General features: G+C 34.8%; 1 long non-coding RNA gene across 1 annotated transcript; it reads right to left on the reverse strand.

Annotated features, from left to right (window-relative positions):
- Positions 1-12,093: 12,093 nt before the first annotated feature.
- On the reverse strand, positions 12,094-12,980 carry LOC140182453 (uncharacterized). Its single transcript, XR_011878008.1, has 2 exons — positions 12,305-12,980; positions 12,094-12,170 (listed from the first exon to the last, which is right to left on the reverse strand). It is a non-coding gene; the product is annotated as an uncharacterized lncRNA (long non-coding RNA).
- Between the last annotated feature and the right edge of the window lie 2,486 nt (positions 12,981-15,466).

Consider the following 15,466-nt stretch of genomic DNA (forward strand, 5'->3'; position numbering starts at 1 on the left):
AGCGATATGGTCTTAATTAGAAATGACATAGGAGTCAACAAATCAGGGGAAGGAAAACTCGCTGCCAACTGGAAAGGACCCTACAAAGTCAGCGAGGTCTTAGGAAAAGGTTATTATAAGGTGACCGACCTAAGCGGCGCCGAGTTACCAAGATCGTGGCATGCTTGTAATATGAAAAGGTACTATAGTTAAGAGCGAACTATATTCCCTGATGTACTCTTTTCCCAACTTCACGATTTTTTCCCAAACATTAGAGGGTTTTTTCTGAAGAAGGGTTTTTAATGAGGCATCATAGTAGAGGCTAAGGGGGAAAAATTATTTAAAAACCCTTAGTAGCAGTAAAGTACCTTCCCAAATTAATAAAGATCTTTTACAATATCTCTTATAAATTCCTTCTCGTTTATTTTTTTCCTACGAAACGCGCCGACTTAAGCTCGACAAAACGTGAAAATCTCATGAACCGACCTAGATGGTCGTCAGGATAAAACGACGAGGTACAAGTCGGTGTAAAGAGGTTATAAAAGTTGATCGTGAGAAACTCGGAGACATTCCGACTTATAAGTCGAAATGAAAAACCGAGTAGAAAAGAAAACGCATCGCAAAAATAACCTAAGTCATAGAACTCAATAAAACAAAGTTGAGTATAAGGAATAACAAAAAAGATATAAAAAAAACCTAGGAAAAAGCTTAAAGAATGTCCTAAAGCGAAAAAGCTTAGAAAGACAGACAAGCAAAAGGTTTTCAGAAAAGATTAAAGGGACTTCGAAAAATCAAAATCAGAAAGCATGCACACAAAAAGGTAGCTAAAACCCTTATACCAAAAAAGGGTATTTTTGTTAAATAAAACCCTTATCCAAAAAAAGGCAATTATAAATATTTTTGTTTACGGCCATAAAAGGCCTAGGAAAATGTCAACATACCACCACAACAAATATAAAGAGTTTAAAAAAAGAGGGGACCCACAGGCCGGGCCCCATATAGCCAACAAATTTTTTAAAGAGCATTACCACCAGGATTGAAGGGAGTAGACGGATCACCACCAGAGTCGGGAAGAGAAGTCGGAGCGCCATCAGGACCAGGGAGAGAAGTGTCCATAGGAGTCGGAGAAGAGGTGCCGAGAGGTCGGGAGGAACTCGGAACATCTTTTTTACGAGGAGGAGACTCAATGATTCTCTGCCCCCGAGTCTTCAAATCTGACTCGGTGACGACCTCGGGAGCAGGGGGATAAACTATGGCACCATCAATAACGACCTTGTCAGGATCCAAAGGAGAGAGATCCAGGTCGGGAGCAAGGACTCCGACCTGCTCCTTAAAAATCCTCCAGGCCTCCTCTGCCCCCTCAGCAATAGAGTCCTCCAACTCGGCATAGGCAGTCCGAGAGTTCAACAAATCCCTCCTTACAGCCACAAGGTCCTCAAATAAACTCTGATAACTCTCCTGCGCCTTCTTTCTCAAGCCCTCCTCCATGTTACATAGGGCTTGTAACTTACTCTCCTTCTCTCGGAGGCTATCCCTCCCCTCCTTCAATTTGGCGACCTCCTTCTTCAACTCCTTCTCATGTTCTTGATATATGAGAAGCCTCCCCTCCAACTCTTTAACCTTAGAGGTTGAACCCAGAGAGCTGAGAGGAGTCTTCTCAAAAATATCAAGGAACTTGGCACAAATCCCCGCCGCCCTGATACTCTCCTCAGCCAGAATAATGAGGTGGTTCCGAATAGAAACATCATCCATACCTATACGGGTATGGGGATAGATGAACTTTCGGATAAATGCAGGAGCATCCACCTTAGCCTCACCTTCAAAAGAAGAGCCAGACTCTAAAGCCTTGCGCTTCTTCTTCTCTGGCTCAAGAGAAGGTCCGGGAGGAGGGGACGGCTGAGAAGAAGCCGAAGCAGGAATAACAATGGGTTGAGAAGGAGTCCCCAAATTTCGGAAAGAAGGGGGAGAAAGAGGAAGAGGAGAGCTAGTTACCCTGGCACCACCGGTTCTGGCGCGAGACCTCGCCTTGGCCTCCTGGACTCTCTGGTAAGACTCATGGGAATTCTTCCTCACCATCTCTGTAAAAGAAAATAATTAGTAAAACAAGTCGGTAAACTTCAAGTCGGTAGAAGCAAGTCGGAAATAAAGTAGATAAAGGCTACCTAGTTGTGTCTAGACAAAAGACGACGACCCCTGGAGAAATTTTTTGGTATCCAGATATGGGGCTCTCCCCCATACTTCTCGGAGGAACCCCACAATGGCTGCCTCCACCTCATCCAGATCCTCCAAATCATATTTCTCACAGGGGGAAGCCTCTAACCAGTACAAGGGAAAGCGAGGGGAAGAATTCTCATCCAAGAAAAAGGGGTGGTGACCCTCTACGCCTTGAACTTTGAAAAAATAATTTTTGAAGTCATGAAAGGATTCGTCAAAAAGGGTGAAAACTCTCTGACCTTGTATAGCCCAGAAAGACACCCATTTTTGCTTATTATTTTGCCCACTGAAGGGCTTGGTCATATGGAAAAGATGAAAGAAAATTCTCAAAGAAGTCGAAAAGTCTAAAGCATGGCTGATAAACTGGTAAATTTTCAGAAAACCCCAGGAATTGGGGTAAAGTTGAGTAGGAGCAACTCGGCAGTGACGCAACACCGACATCTCAAAATCAAAAAATGGAAGAAAAACACCCAAATGGGTAACCATGCTCTCATACATAAAGAAGAAATGAGGGGCCTCCTCAGTGGCCCTCCCGAAGCAAACCCGGTCTTCCGGACCCAGGATCACCAACTCATACTTCGGCTCATCCTCCTCGGAAGTACAAATTCGGTGATGAGTGCGAAGGTTAGTGATAAATTCGGTGTCGACCAAAGGTTCCTCCCCCAGGACCGTAACATCAACCCACTGAGCAAGACTTTCAACAGAAGACATTTTCTTTCTTTTTAAAAAAAGGGGTTGGTAAAACCTACAAAGGGAAAAAAAAGAAAAGAAAATCAAAAAACATGGTCTCTAAGGGAGAAGTACGGAATCAAACAGAAACCTACGAATCAACATGTCCATCCGAAAAATAAAAGCATGCAAACAGAAAGCATGTTGCAAAGGAAGATGAAGAAAAATCTAACCTTTATCTGAAAAAGGTTGGAGAAAATGAAAGCCTTCAAACGCAAGAATGCTGCACGAACAGGTGAAGAAGAAATTTGAAAAATCGCAGAAACGAAACAATGACAGAGAGGGAAAGTATTTATAAACACGTTAGGGGCATAATGATAAAAACGGGGCAGTCATAAATAGGTGCACCGTTACCAAGGTAATTAATACCTACGCAAACCTCTAACAGACGCGACGTTTTGATTAGACGTAACTGTGAAAATCAAAAGTCACGAAAGTCACGTCGGTTCCAAACAAACACGTCAGTTCCCTCCCAAGTCGGCTACGTTCCCGAGTAGAATACTCGAACCCAAATCTTAAAAGAAATTGGGCTCGAGTAGAGGCACTGTTCATACCCTGGCCCAATGATAAGGCCCAGTCCACATAAAAGGCCCAATACGAAGGGTTGAGCCTCGCCTAGCACCGACCTTCCTCCTGCGAAGTCGGTTCTTATCACGACTTACCCTAAAGAAGTCGGGGACGAGGGTTAGCTGGCAGATAATCACTCGTTTAAATGAGTAACTGCCCCTAGAATCTCTCTAACCACTTCCAGGAGCCATATCTTAACCTCCCTAAGATAAAGGGACGGTTATCACCCTAAAAAGGTGGCATTACTTTAACGGTGGTTATTGGTTCACCACTATAAATACACTGACACCTCTCAGGTATCTCTAAGTCCCAATACTCTCTAGACCTGCTCACACCCTTGCTGACTTAGGCATCGGAATGTCTTTGCAGGTACCACCCCCCGCTCGTTCATACTCACAAGTCGAACGGAGGCCCTCAAGGCGTAGACCCGCTCGAAGGCTTCCTTCCTCAGACGATTGGGCCAACCTAGCAAGTCCAGCCCACCATCTCCGATTACCCATCGTAACAATTAATGATGATAAATATTATTTTATTGGGCAAATTAAATAATTAGTGTTGATTATTTATGATTAAATGTTGCAGGCCAAAACTCATTGTTGCAATAGCCCAATTGAATGGAAAATAAAAACAAGGCTGGTAGACTACAAATTAAATCAACAACGGCCCAACACAAAGCAAGCTGAATCTATTCTAGTGGGCCATAAAAATAATAGAAGCCCAAAGGTGATGAATAACAAGCAAACGGATTGCATAAATGATAATCGATTCAAGCCCGATTGCATCTCTTACTCAAATTCCTCGCTCCAATTTGCTTTTACTAAAAGCAACGTTCACCTTTTTTCCTCTTGGTCAGAAATAAGAGAAGTGAGAGGGAGCATAGTTCCTAAGCTAGTCACCGAAGAAGAAAGAAAGAGAAGGTTAAGTAAGAAAGGTTGAGGTCCAATCACCCACATCAATCTGTATCAAGAAAAGGTCAGAAGCTAGAGGTAATTTTATTTCCTTCTACATGCATCTCATTTTCTTCTCTACATCTTCAACTCTCTGCCACTCCAAATTGGGAAAAATGAAGAAAGTAATCTCTGTTAAGCTCTGCTGTAAATCTATGGTCAAATTTGTGTATTGGGGACCAAGTTATTTTTCAATGGCCAAGATCTGGTTTTACCATTGAAGATATCTGTTTCTGCTGTCCTGTGGCTTTCGGTCAACAAAAGAAGGTCAAAACCAAAGTTCCTATTTTGAGGATTAATGGGAAAAAGGTGATGAGGTGAGGTGGTGAAGCACAAAGCTCGATAGTTGACCTAGGGAGAGCAACTCAGCAACATGCAAGGAGATACAAAAGAAGGTGGTTCACCATTCAGAAGCCAAGAAACCAATGTTCTTGAGGTGTATATTCTGAGAAGAGCTCTCTGAAGAAGTTCATCTACTTGGACAGTGCTTCCTAGTCAAAGGAGCATTCCGTCAGAATGAAGAACTGAATCAGATGCTAGCAAATCTGGTTTATCACATAGCATAAAGGCTGTTGAAGAGTCAATCTCCTTCATGTTTTGCAGATTGTAATTTACTTTTCAATGTTTATCTTTCTATAATTTCTTGAGGTAAAATACTAAAAGAGAGAGTCATTGAAAGAGCCTAAGAGAGCAAAAGGCAGAGATATACACATGAGTGAAAAGGCTAGAGTTATTTCAGATTTCTTTAGGTTAAGTCTGTATCTTGTATCTTGTACATGTGAGGTATCTTTTTCTTAGTTGGGTGAGCAGTAAAAGTGAATAGTTAGGTATTAGTATAATCAAGTCAAGTTAGGTTAGAACTTGAGTGTGAAAGGATTGTGTCAATCTTGTGGAATTGGTGTATGTAATACTTTAACTATAGTGGAAATTCCACCACTATTGTGGTGGAGATTAGACGTAGGTTGCATTGCACAAAGTAACCGAATCAGGATACATGATGGTGTCAGCTTCTCTCTTTCCTGCTCTATTCTATTTTCTGATATTTATAAGACAAAATGACATTGTTTCATAAATTTTTCGCTGCTAAGTTCAAACAGATTCAGATTGCAAATTTATTTTTAAAAATGTTATTACAGTTACTTAAAAGAAGGTCATAGATTCAACCCCCTCGTCTTCTCCAAACCTTCTGCAACCTTCAACGTGTAAAATAGTTTTACCGTAACATCAAAATTAAATTAAATAAACATTGGTTTTGTTTTTTGGAACAAGTTTTTTTTTCGGACTTGGACAAGTAAATTGTTTGAATGTAGGCCTTAGCTTTTGGGCTTGTTATGAACAGTTAGCCCACTTTAGGTCAATCCAAACATTTTGGGCAAAGCAATATTATCATCTCTTTGATACATGTTTGATGTCATTCTCATAAAAGCACAGGGAATTAATCCTCTCAATTGTTAAAAAAAATAGAGGGAGTAAAGTGTGATCTATAATTTTTTAATGTTCTTTCTCTCATATTTTCTCTTGGTCCCATTTATAAAAATAAATGGTAAGAAATCACATTTTACTCTCTCAATTGTTAAAAAAAATTGAGAGGCTTCATTCCTATGTATAGTGGTGCTTTCATTCTGTTTGGAATCTGGATTATTTATTCTCCTGACTCTTATAAATCCTTTAATTTGGAAAGTATGGTACTAGAATATAGTAGAATCAAAATTAACTAAACAAAAAAAAGCTGTAAAACTTCTAAGAGGAGAGGCACTGGTAGTGGTAGATCTAGTGTTATGTTACAGCGGCCTCTTGTTTTTTGTGTGAAGAATCTTTATTCTTAAACTGCTAGAATGGTATGTTGGCGTAGGTAGTTCTGGGGATTCGCTAAACCTCCTTTTAAGTCTTTAACTAAGTATAGAACAATAAGCGGCCTTTGGTACCTTGCTAGGATGGTTTACGTTCTCTATTTCTGTTTTTTTCTGTTTGTTGCTACCTAAAAGACATGAAAACTTACAGCAATTCAATTTATGGCTGATTTTCAAAGTTGATCCACCATATATCAAAATTTGTGTTCTCTTCTTCAGATTTTTCTTATATTCTCTTTAATTCTGATATTATATATATATTTCATGAAGTGTATCTACTAATTAATGTTTGATAATAAGATTATTGTTAGATTTATAGTAAAGTATAATTGATCGAGTCAAATTATTTATAGGCTAAGCTGTTTTAATTTAATTTTGTAAGCTAAATTTACTGGTGTTTTTCATTGGTAGTTTGCACTCCAAAATCTGAAGGAGAGATATCTCATTGTTGAACTTCTTTATTTATAGCTTGCAGTAAGAATGAATTAAAATAAATTAAACTATATATGTATTTATATATAAATATAGTAGTGACTGATTTTAATGTACAAATAACATTGTAAAACAATAAATATAAAAAAATGACAATCTCCACAAGGATATTTATATAACTGGAAAGGATATATAAAAGGCTGCAGATTTGGCTTTGGCACATAAATATGTGTCCCTCGGCTGGCAACTACACATACACACATGGTAGATTTTGGTGATAGTGGTCACAACTCTATCAGACAACACATTATACGTATGGAAGTATAAATATATATGAAAGCCTTACCCCATACTGTTAGGATTTGGTTGAATTAGTCCCACATTGCTTAGGATAGCAAATGGAGTGGGTGGCCTAGGCTATAAATATGAGGCTAAGTTCTCCATTTGTTTTTGCACCAGTCAGAAACACTTTAAGCTTGTATCTGATTTTTCTTTTCCTCTGTACTCTTTGATTAGAGAGTGTTGTGAGGTGTAGTTAGATATTTGCTTTGAAAGAGTGTGGGTGTACTGGGGTGCCGGTGAGAGAAAGAAGTCTATGTGTTGTAACAATTTTCACATAGTGATATTCTCTAGTTGTCATTTGACAACGGCCGTGGTTTTTTCTCCGGTAATTGGAGTTTCCACGTTAAATTCTTGTGTTGTGATTGTGTCTATTTTATTTCTCTGTCAAAGGTGTTTTCTCAAGGGGGAATTGTGTCTTATTCCCAACAAGTGGTATCAGAGCTTCGGTTCGGTGGGATTTATTCTTAGTATGCTCTGTGGTTGCAGCCTAGTCTGACCTTCCACATCAGAAAAGAATTTTGTCCTGTAGCTTGAGGTTGATCTTTGGTTGCTGTTGTTGTTGCTGGAAGGCAGTGTGACTCTGTGAGAGTGCAGTTTGGAAAAGGTTCTGGCTAAGGAAAGACTTGGTATTTAAGTGTGTCCATTGTGACCCACCTCTCTTTCCTGGGGACCCTTCCTAGTGCACGGTCTACAGTTGAGTTATAATATTCCAGTATACGGTTGCAACAATGTCAGGATATTCAAGTGCTGTGAAGCTTGAAATAGAGAAATTTGATGGAAGAATCAATTTTGGCTTGTGGCAAGTACAAGTCAAGGATGTGTTGATACAATCAGGTTTGCACAAGGCGTTGAAGGAGAAGATCTCTGGTTGCTCTCTCTATGAGAGAAGATGATGTTCTCTAGAAGACAAGAAGTATCCTCATGGTATTACCGCACTGCCATGGATAAGGATGAGTTGTGGCAATCAGGTCCACAATTGCACACGGGCATTGGTTGGCGTTGAGATGCAAGGTGTGTGGCGGAGTTAGGTCGATGGCTGAAGAACTTCCAGGAAAAGCCAATTTGGAAGTTGCACCATGAATTTTCAGCAAGGTTTCGATCTGTACCAAGGCGAAATGCTTGGAGTGGTCTAATTCCAAGTGAGTATACTTTCATGGTGGAGTATGATAGTTCTCTGAACTATGATTGTCGGTATAGACAATGGCAGCAAAGAATTGTCGGTGTTGACAATGGAAGCTGAAGATGTGTGACTATTTCAATCAAGGTGGAGATTGTTAGGATTTGGTTGAATTAGTCCCACATTGCTTAGGATAGCAAATGGAGTGGGTGGCCTAGGCTATAAATATGAGGCTAAGTTCTCCATTTGTTTTTGCACCAGTCAGAAACACTTTAAGCTTGTATCTGATTTTTCTTTTCCTCTGTACTCTTTGATTAGAGAGTGTTGTGAGGTGTAGTTAGATATTTGCTTTGAAAGAGTGTGGGTGTACTGGGGTGCCGGTGAGAGAAAGAAGTCTATGTGTTGTAACAATTTTCACATAGTGATATTCTCTAGTTGTCATTTGACAACGGCCGTGGTTTTTTCTCCGGTAATTGGAGTTTCCACGTTAAATTCTTGTGTTGTGATTGTGTCTATTTTATTTCTCTGTCAAAGGTGTTTTCTCAAGGGGGAATTGTGTCTTATTCCCAACACATACATACATCAAAATCATGTTATTGTGTCTTTGGTAGCCCAAATTCTACACATACATCTACTATCTATCTTTCCAACTAGCTAGGGTATGCATATTTGCATATCCCAGGCAGCAACCCATGTGAATGTTGAAAACTGAAAAGTGGTTAAAAATAGCATGACATAGAAATTAATGGCAAGGGTCCGTATCTATATGGGAATATTGGTCTCACAATAATTAATGACTAGAGAAGCAAATGGTAAACGCCAACACAAAATGATGGAAATTAAAAAAAGAAAAGCAAGCAAGGTAAAATGAATTATAAGATTGGTGACACGAAAGAGAGAAATGCAACTGGGCAAGGAATGCATCGAAGAGATAACTAGCATGCATATACGAGAGAGAGAGTCAATTTGATTCCAGATCCAAAATACAAGAAGACAAATTAGCAGACTACGAATCAGTGGCAGCTTTTTTTTATTAAAACTAAAACATCTTCTTCGCCGCATAATACGTGGCGGTTTGCTACATCGGTTTCCCTGCCAATTCAGTTTCTTGCTCTAGTCCCTCTCATAAGCACCCAAAATACCAGAATACGAGACGAGACCCCCTTTGTTCTCTTCTCTGGCCTTTGCCTTTCCTCTAACGTACCCTCCAACACATAAATCAAAACTTCACACCATAAAGCAAAAAACTAATCAATTCCCTTGAATTCAACCAAATCACACTTTTTCTCTCTATGTTGGCCTTTTCAATAATGTATCCATGTATTTTCCTACAACCAGACACTAAGGCAATTACAAAAAACAAACCAAGCTTTCTAAGGACAACAACTCCACCTAATTCCAATTTTTTATTTGCAATCCTATTATGCCAACTTTGATTAATTTAAACTTAATTAATTATCTTTTTTACACGAACTCCACGTTTGAAACCCCTTCTTATTTACAACGAAAACTAAGTAATATACATTTTCAATTTTTTTATAATTCAATTTTAATGCAAGCATACTAACAACAATTTTATACGTGTATTCAATTAAACAATAAAAGTAATACTACGGGTGTACATAAAAAATCAGCTATCAAGTCAGTCTATTAAAATATAAATACATATTGAAAATAAATTAAAACACACATGTATTTATATATAAATACATTAGTAGCTGATTTTAGTGTACAAATAACATTTTTAAATAATTTATTAAAAATAACTATTTTTTATATATATTAACTAAATAAATAATTATTCTAAACAATATATGTAAATGTAATTAAGTATCAATACTAAATATTTTATACTTTCACTGCATCAAAATTAAACTCTACATTTTCAACCTAAAAAAATTACTATATTATCCTTTATTATGTGCTCTTTTTCCTCTTTTCGTCTTGTCAATGAATTTTACTTGTCTAATCATATATAGGGATTATGTTTCTTTGTTTTCATTTGGGTCATTTTCTTGATCGGGCACAAGACGACCATGAGTTGATTAAATTATTAATCATGTTACCAAATTAATCAATACTCTATCCAAATAATGCTGCTATCGTGTATGCACATATTAAGCAATACCAGAACCCACACGTCACCAATAATTCAACATGAGAAAAGATGCTCGCCAACAATAATTCACTTAGCTTGTGTTAAATTTCTCATAATAATTTATTCAAGCGTGATGTTCATATATTTGTTTGTATATAGATGTACGGCGTTTTTATTTCTCACTTACCTTTAAGGTCAATTGTTAGTTGTATAATACCCTCTATATATTTTAATTTGCACATCATTATATATTCAAGACAATGAAGAAAAAAAAATATATATATACTTCTTACCAAAAAGAAATGAGAAGAAAGAGAATTTCAGCAGAAAGAGAAAAAAAAAAGTGGGGGGGGGGGGTCCGGGAGATTAGAATTTTGATATATCAAAATCAAAGGAATGCCCAATCCTAAAAATCACAATACCGCATATGGAATGCCCCTCAAATAATACCAAAAATGAACACTAGCTTTGAACCTAATGCATGCACAGAAGCACATGCACATGCACATGAGTGCAAGCAATTCCAATATAGGAAACCTATGCAATTGCAAAGAGCATAGCTGTAAATTGTAACGCTCAATCTAAAATGGATCTTCCGATTCACTAAAAATATTAGACTCAACTTCAAATTTTGGTTTTTCATTGAGATAAGATTGACTCATTTTATTAAATATGTGGGTCTTAGAGTTTACTCCATGATTGTTATGGGACCATTATTTACGTACATATATCCAATAATTTTACAAGCTGTATTTTCAAATGTTAAATAACAAAAATATAATCAAAGTGTGATGTATGTATTCTTAAATCATAGCTAGAAACAAAATTTAGATATCCTTTAAAAGTATTTGATTAACTCCTTCAATCTGCTAAGACTAAATTATTGAACCCTTCTATTCTAATATCGGTGCTTCAATTCCATACGAAACAAAAGTAATAATTCATTCACCTGACTTAGCTTGGAGACAGTTGCTGGAGTGGATGGATTGAATTTTAATTTTCAAGTTTAATTTATGCCAGCTCTTTACTACTTTTCCAACCAACTATGAAGAGATAAAAGAAGGCCTAATTTTTCAGACCAAGCTGCCAATATAAATGGACAACACGTTCGGTATAAATGCGAATAAATATGGCTAGCTAGTTGTATAAGTCCGTGAAAACCAACGGCTAAGATTTTCTGATGCAAGTTAGTTCCGGATCAGATCTTTTGTCAAAATATTTCGAAAGGTGAGAAGAGAAATGAAGGATACCCCAATGTGCTAACTGCTAAGGAAGTGAGAGAGAAACAACAGGAAAGTGTGAAAAGCTTACCAAATGCAGCTAAATGGATCATAGACCCAGAATAATATATATATATATATATATATATATATACACTACTGTGCATTCGATCAAATCTTCTACCATAAAGGAGATTAGCTTTTACTACTTTTACCGAACAATCCAATACTTTTTTTTTTTTTCTTTTTGTCCTTGACACTTGACAGTGGGGGAAAGCAGTACTAATGTTTCTTCATTGGGAGAACATAATTGCTTTCTTATTGATCTAGACTTCTAGCTATACACATATATAGGTATATACATATCTTCTCAGACACTCAGTGGAAACGGCTAAATAGTAAAAGAAAGGCTCCAACTTTCAAGTACCACAATTACAGAAATTCTAGGCACCATTAACAAAGTATATGGAACAAAAAGAAAGACTAGGTAGCTACTGTGAAATTGAACATTGTCCCTCAGCAAATAATTCTATATACAAGCATAATACCATTGATAATTAATCATTTCATATGTAGGAGGAAGGGAACGAGAGAGAAATTAATCAAAGAAGAAAATACCTTTGTTGTTCTAAATTTAATAATAATACCAAAATACCCCCGGTTTTCCCTCATATTCTACAAGAAAGAAACATACATATTGTTATACCATAGAGAAAATGATGAGAAAAACGTGGGTATTTTGGATAAATAAACTGGAACAAAAATAGAAAAAGAGGGAAGATGAAAAATTTTGGATGGGAATTGTCTACTTGTTAATTGTGAAGAGGATCTGGGCAACTGGGCACTCTTCTTTTGCTTTCATCAAAGCCCTTTTGAGTTGTTGTGTTGTTGCTCCTTGTTGCTGCTGTTCTTCCATTGAAGTACTTATTGATTAGATCTCTGTTGGCGATCTTGGTAGCCACCGCCGTAATGCGGTGGCTGCTGAATTCGACGTTGGGCGGCGCATCTCCTCGGGGGAATACTCGAATAGCAGCAACCTGACGGCACTGCCACATGTGCAAGAAAAGGGTGACAAGAATCACTACCACCATGGGAACACAGAGGAGTCTCTTGTTGCTTCTGATTCCTAGCAACCACATATCGATGGCCACATAAATTTTGAGCCTTTGTGATCTCCAACCCCCCAAAGCATACACTGCTATGATAAATTAAAGACTCAAACCATAATGAATGAAATTGCCGTGTTGAGAATGGAGGACAAAAAATAGAAGAGAGAGAAAAATAATGGAAGTTGGAGTTTGGTTATGTTGGCAGTGGGGCGTGTCTGAGAGTGTGAGTGTGTGTATATATATGTGATGGGATTTCACGTAAGACTGTGACTTAATTCAGACCAAAAATCAATGGAGTGTAGTCAATTGACGGCTCTACCTATATTTAAGATTTCATCCTCTTATTTTACGGAAATCACATCTTATCTCTATCTTTAATTCCTCTTCCTTCTAAAAATTAAAATCAGTGCTGATGAGCTATCATGCACAAATACTAACACTAATATGGAATACGATATAATACAGGATCCGTAAATTTTAAAATTTTATAAAATACGAAAATATATATATATATATATATAATATAAAATATTTTTTAAATAAATTATAATAATATTTTAATATTTTATTGATATTAAAATATAAATTAATTTTTTTATTTTTAATATTTATTTTAATTATATTAAGTATTTAAAATATTTTTTTATTTTAATAAATAATAATATATACTATATCTAAATTTATTTCAAGAATATATATTAAAAATAAAACTTGATACACTAACACATGATAATATTTAGATGTATTTTATTAAGATACGCGTGTCAGACAAAATGTCATGTCCAAAATATATCCAACACTCAAACACAGTAATTCAACCAAATGTCAGTGCTTCGAAAGTCTTGAGCATGGAATATAAAAAATATTAGAAATTTATTAAAATTTATTATTTTTTATTATTATTTAATTATTAATTTAATTTTTTTAATCTAGTAATTAAATAATATATTTTATCTAACATTTTTAAATATTAATAATTAATTAATAACAAAAAATAATAAATTATAATTGACTATATTATATATATACTAAAATCAGTTATTAAAGTCAGTCATTAATATAAAATATCTGTTAGAATATAAATATACATAAAAAATAAATAAAATAACACATATATTTATATACAAATATATTAATAATTAATTTTAATAAATAATTTTAGTGTATTAATAATATTTTTAATATTTTTTAGAATATACATTAAACTATAAAATATATATTTAAAATAACTTAAATAATATATATTCATATAAATAGATGATAATTAATTTTAATATAAAAATAATATTTTTGTATTTTTTTACATGTACATTATATATATAGTAAAAGCAATGTTAGTAAAATGTATATATTTTGGTCCTCCAAATGGGGTTGAATTTGTTTAATAGAGAAAATGAAAATGAAATAGAATAATAAGTCCATGTCACGTCTAGGCCAGTCCCACGTGAAACATAAACCCGCACTGCCCGCTAATCCCCACTTATATTATTCGTTTTCCTCATTACTTGTACTACTTCGCCACATGCTCCAACGCCCTTTGTTTCATTCATCTCTTCATTTATAATTCATCTCCCAATTATTAGCAATTTTTTTTTATATGTTAACTACTCTGTCTATCACTACATTATTCTTACAATCTTCATTAGGGTTCAAACTCATTAGATGTAAACACATACAAATACCTCGTCTTCTATTGTATTCACAATTCAACGTTTGACTTTTATTTCCATTAGAAAATAGAGTATATTGTAGTAAACATTAGAAAAAAGTGAGATGGGAATGGGATGTTGGTTCACCCAGGAAAAAAAATAAAAGAAAATAAAAAGAAGATGGGATGTTGACATATTTGTTCTATACTTGTATTTATATTTATAAATTAAAGGCAGATCTTCGGCTCCCTTCAGTCTTCAGTCTCGGTAGTTTTTGGGTCCCCTTGATTTTTCTTCATCATATTATAGTATGGAACACAATTTAACTAGCATTTATATGTGTGTCAGGATGCGACAATGATAATTTCCCCATAACTCATCAATTAGATCTGACCCGTTAGAAAATATATAACTTATTATAGGGATAATAAGATGTTGGGAAGTAATTTTAGTTTTTTAATAAATCTTCTTAAATATAATTTATCATTATATAATTTAATTTTTAAGTACAATAAAGAATAATGTGAGCGAAAGATTTATAGAGATCTAATAACCTTACTTACCAAAAATTGTAACCTCTACAGAAGACTAAACTATTATTAGCAGTACATTAGTGAAGAGTAATTAACTACGTGACATTATTTAAAGAGAGGTATTCAGATAAAGATTTTAAAAACGTTTTTTTTTAAGAAGTTTTTTAATAATTAAAATTTAATACGTATAATCAATTAAATTGTATAAATTTTTATCAAAATTAGACCAGACAAATTAATTTAATAAAAAAAATAGTAAACTAAATTTTGAATTAGTTTAAATTAATATTATTTTTTATAAAAAATTACTACAATATCTTTATTATAGAAAATGACTAAAATACTCTTATTATATATATTAATTTTGAGAATTTTAAATTCTAGTTTTTTTTTTCTGCTGTCATAGAGTTAAAATTTAAAATTTTTAAAAAATATATATATATATAATAAGAGTATTTTATTTATTTTTTATAATAAAAATATTATAGTCATTTTTTATAAAAAAATATTAATTTAGATTGATTCAAAATTAATTTATTAGTTTTTTAACAAAACTGATTTGTTTTGTCTAATTTTAATAAAAATAACACAATTTAATCGGTTATATGTGTTAAATTTTAATTATTAAAAAATATCTTTAAAAAAATATTTTTGATATCTTTATCTAAATGATTCTCTTA

The sequence above is a fragment of the Arachis hypogaea genome, chromosome 19, assembly GCF_003086295.3.
Source record: "Arachis hypogaea cultivar Tifrunner chromosome 19, arahy.Tifrunner.gnm2.J5K5, whole genome shotgun sequence".
NCBI lineage: Eukaryota > Viridiplantae > Streptophyta > Magnoliopsida > Fabales > Fabaceae > Arachis > Arachis hypogaea.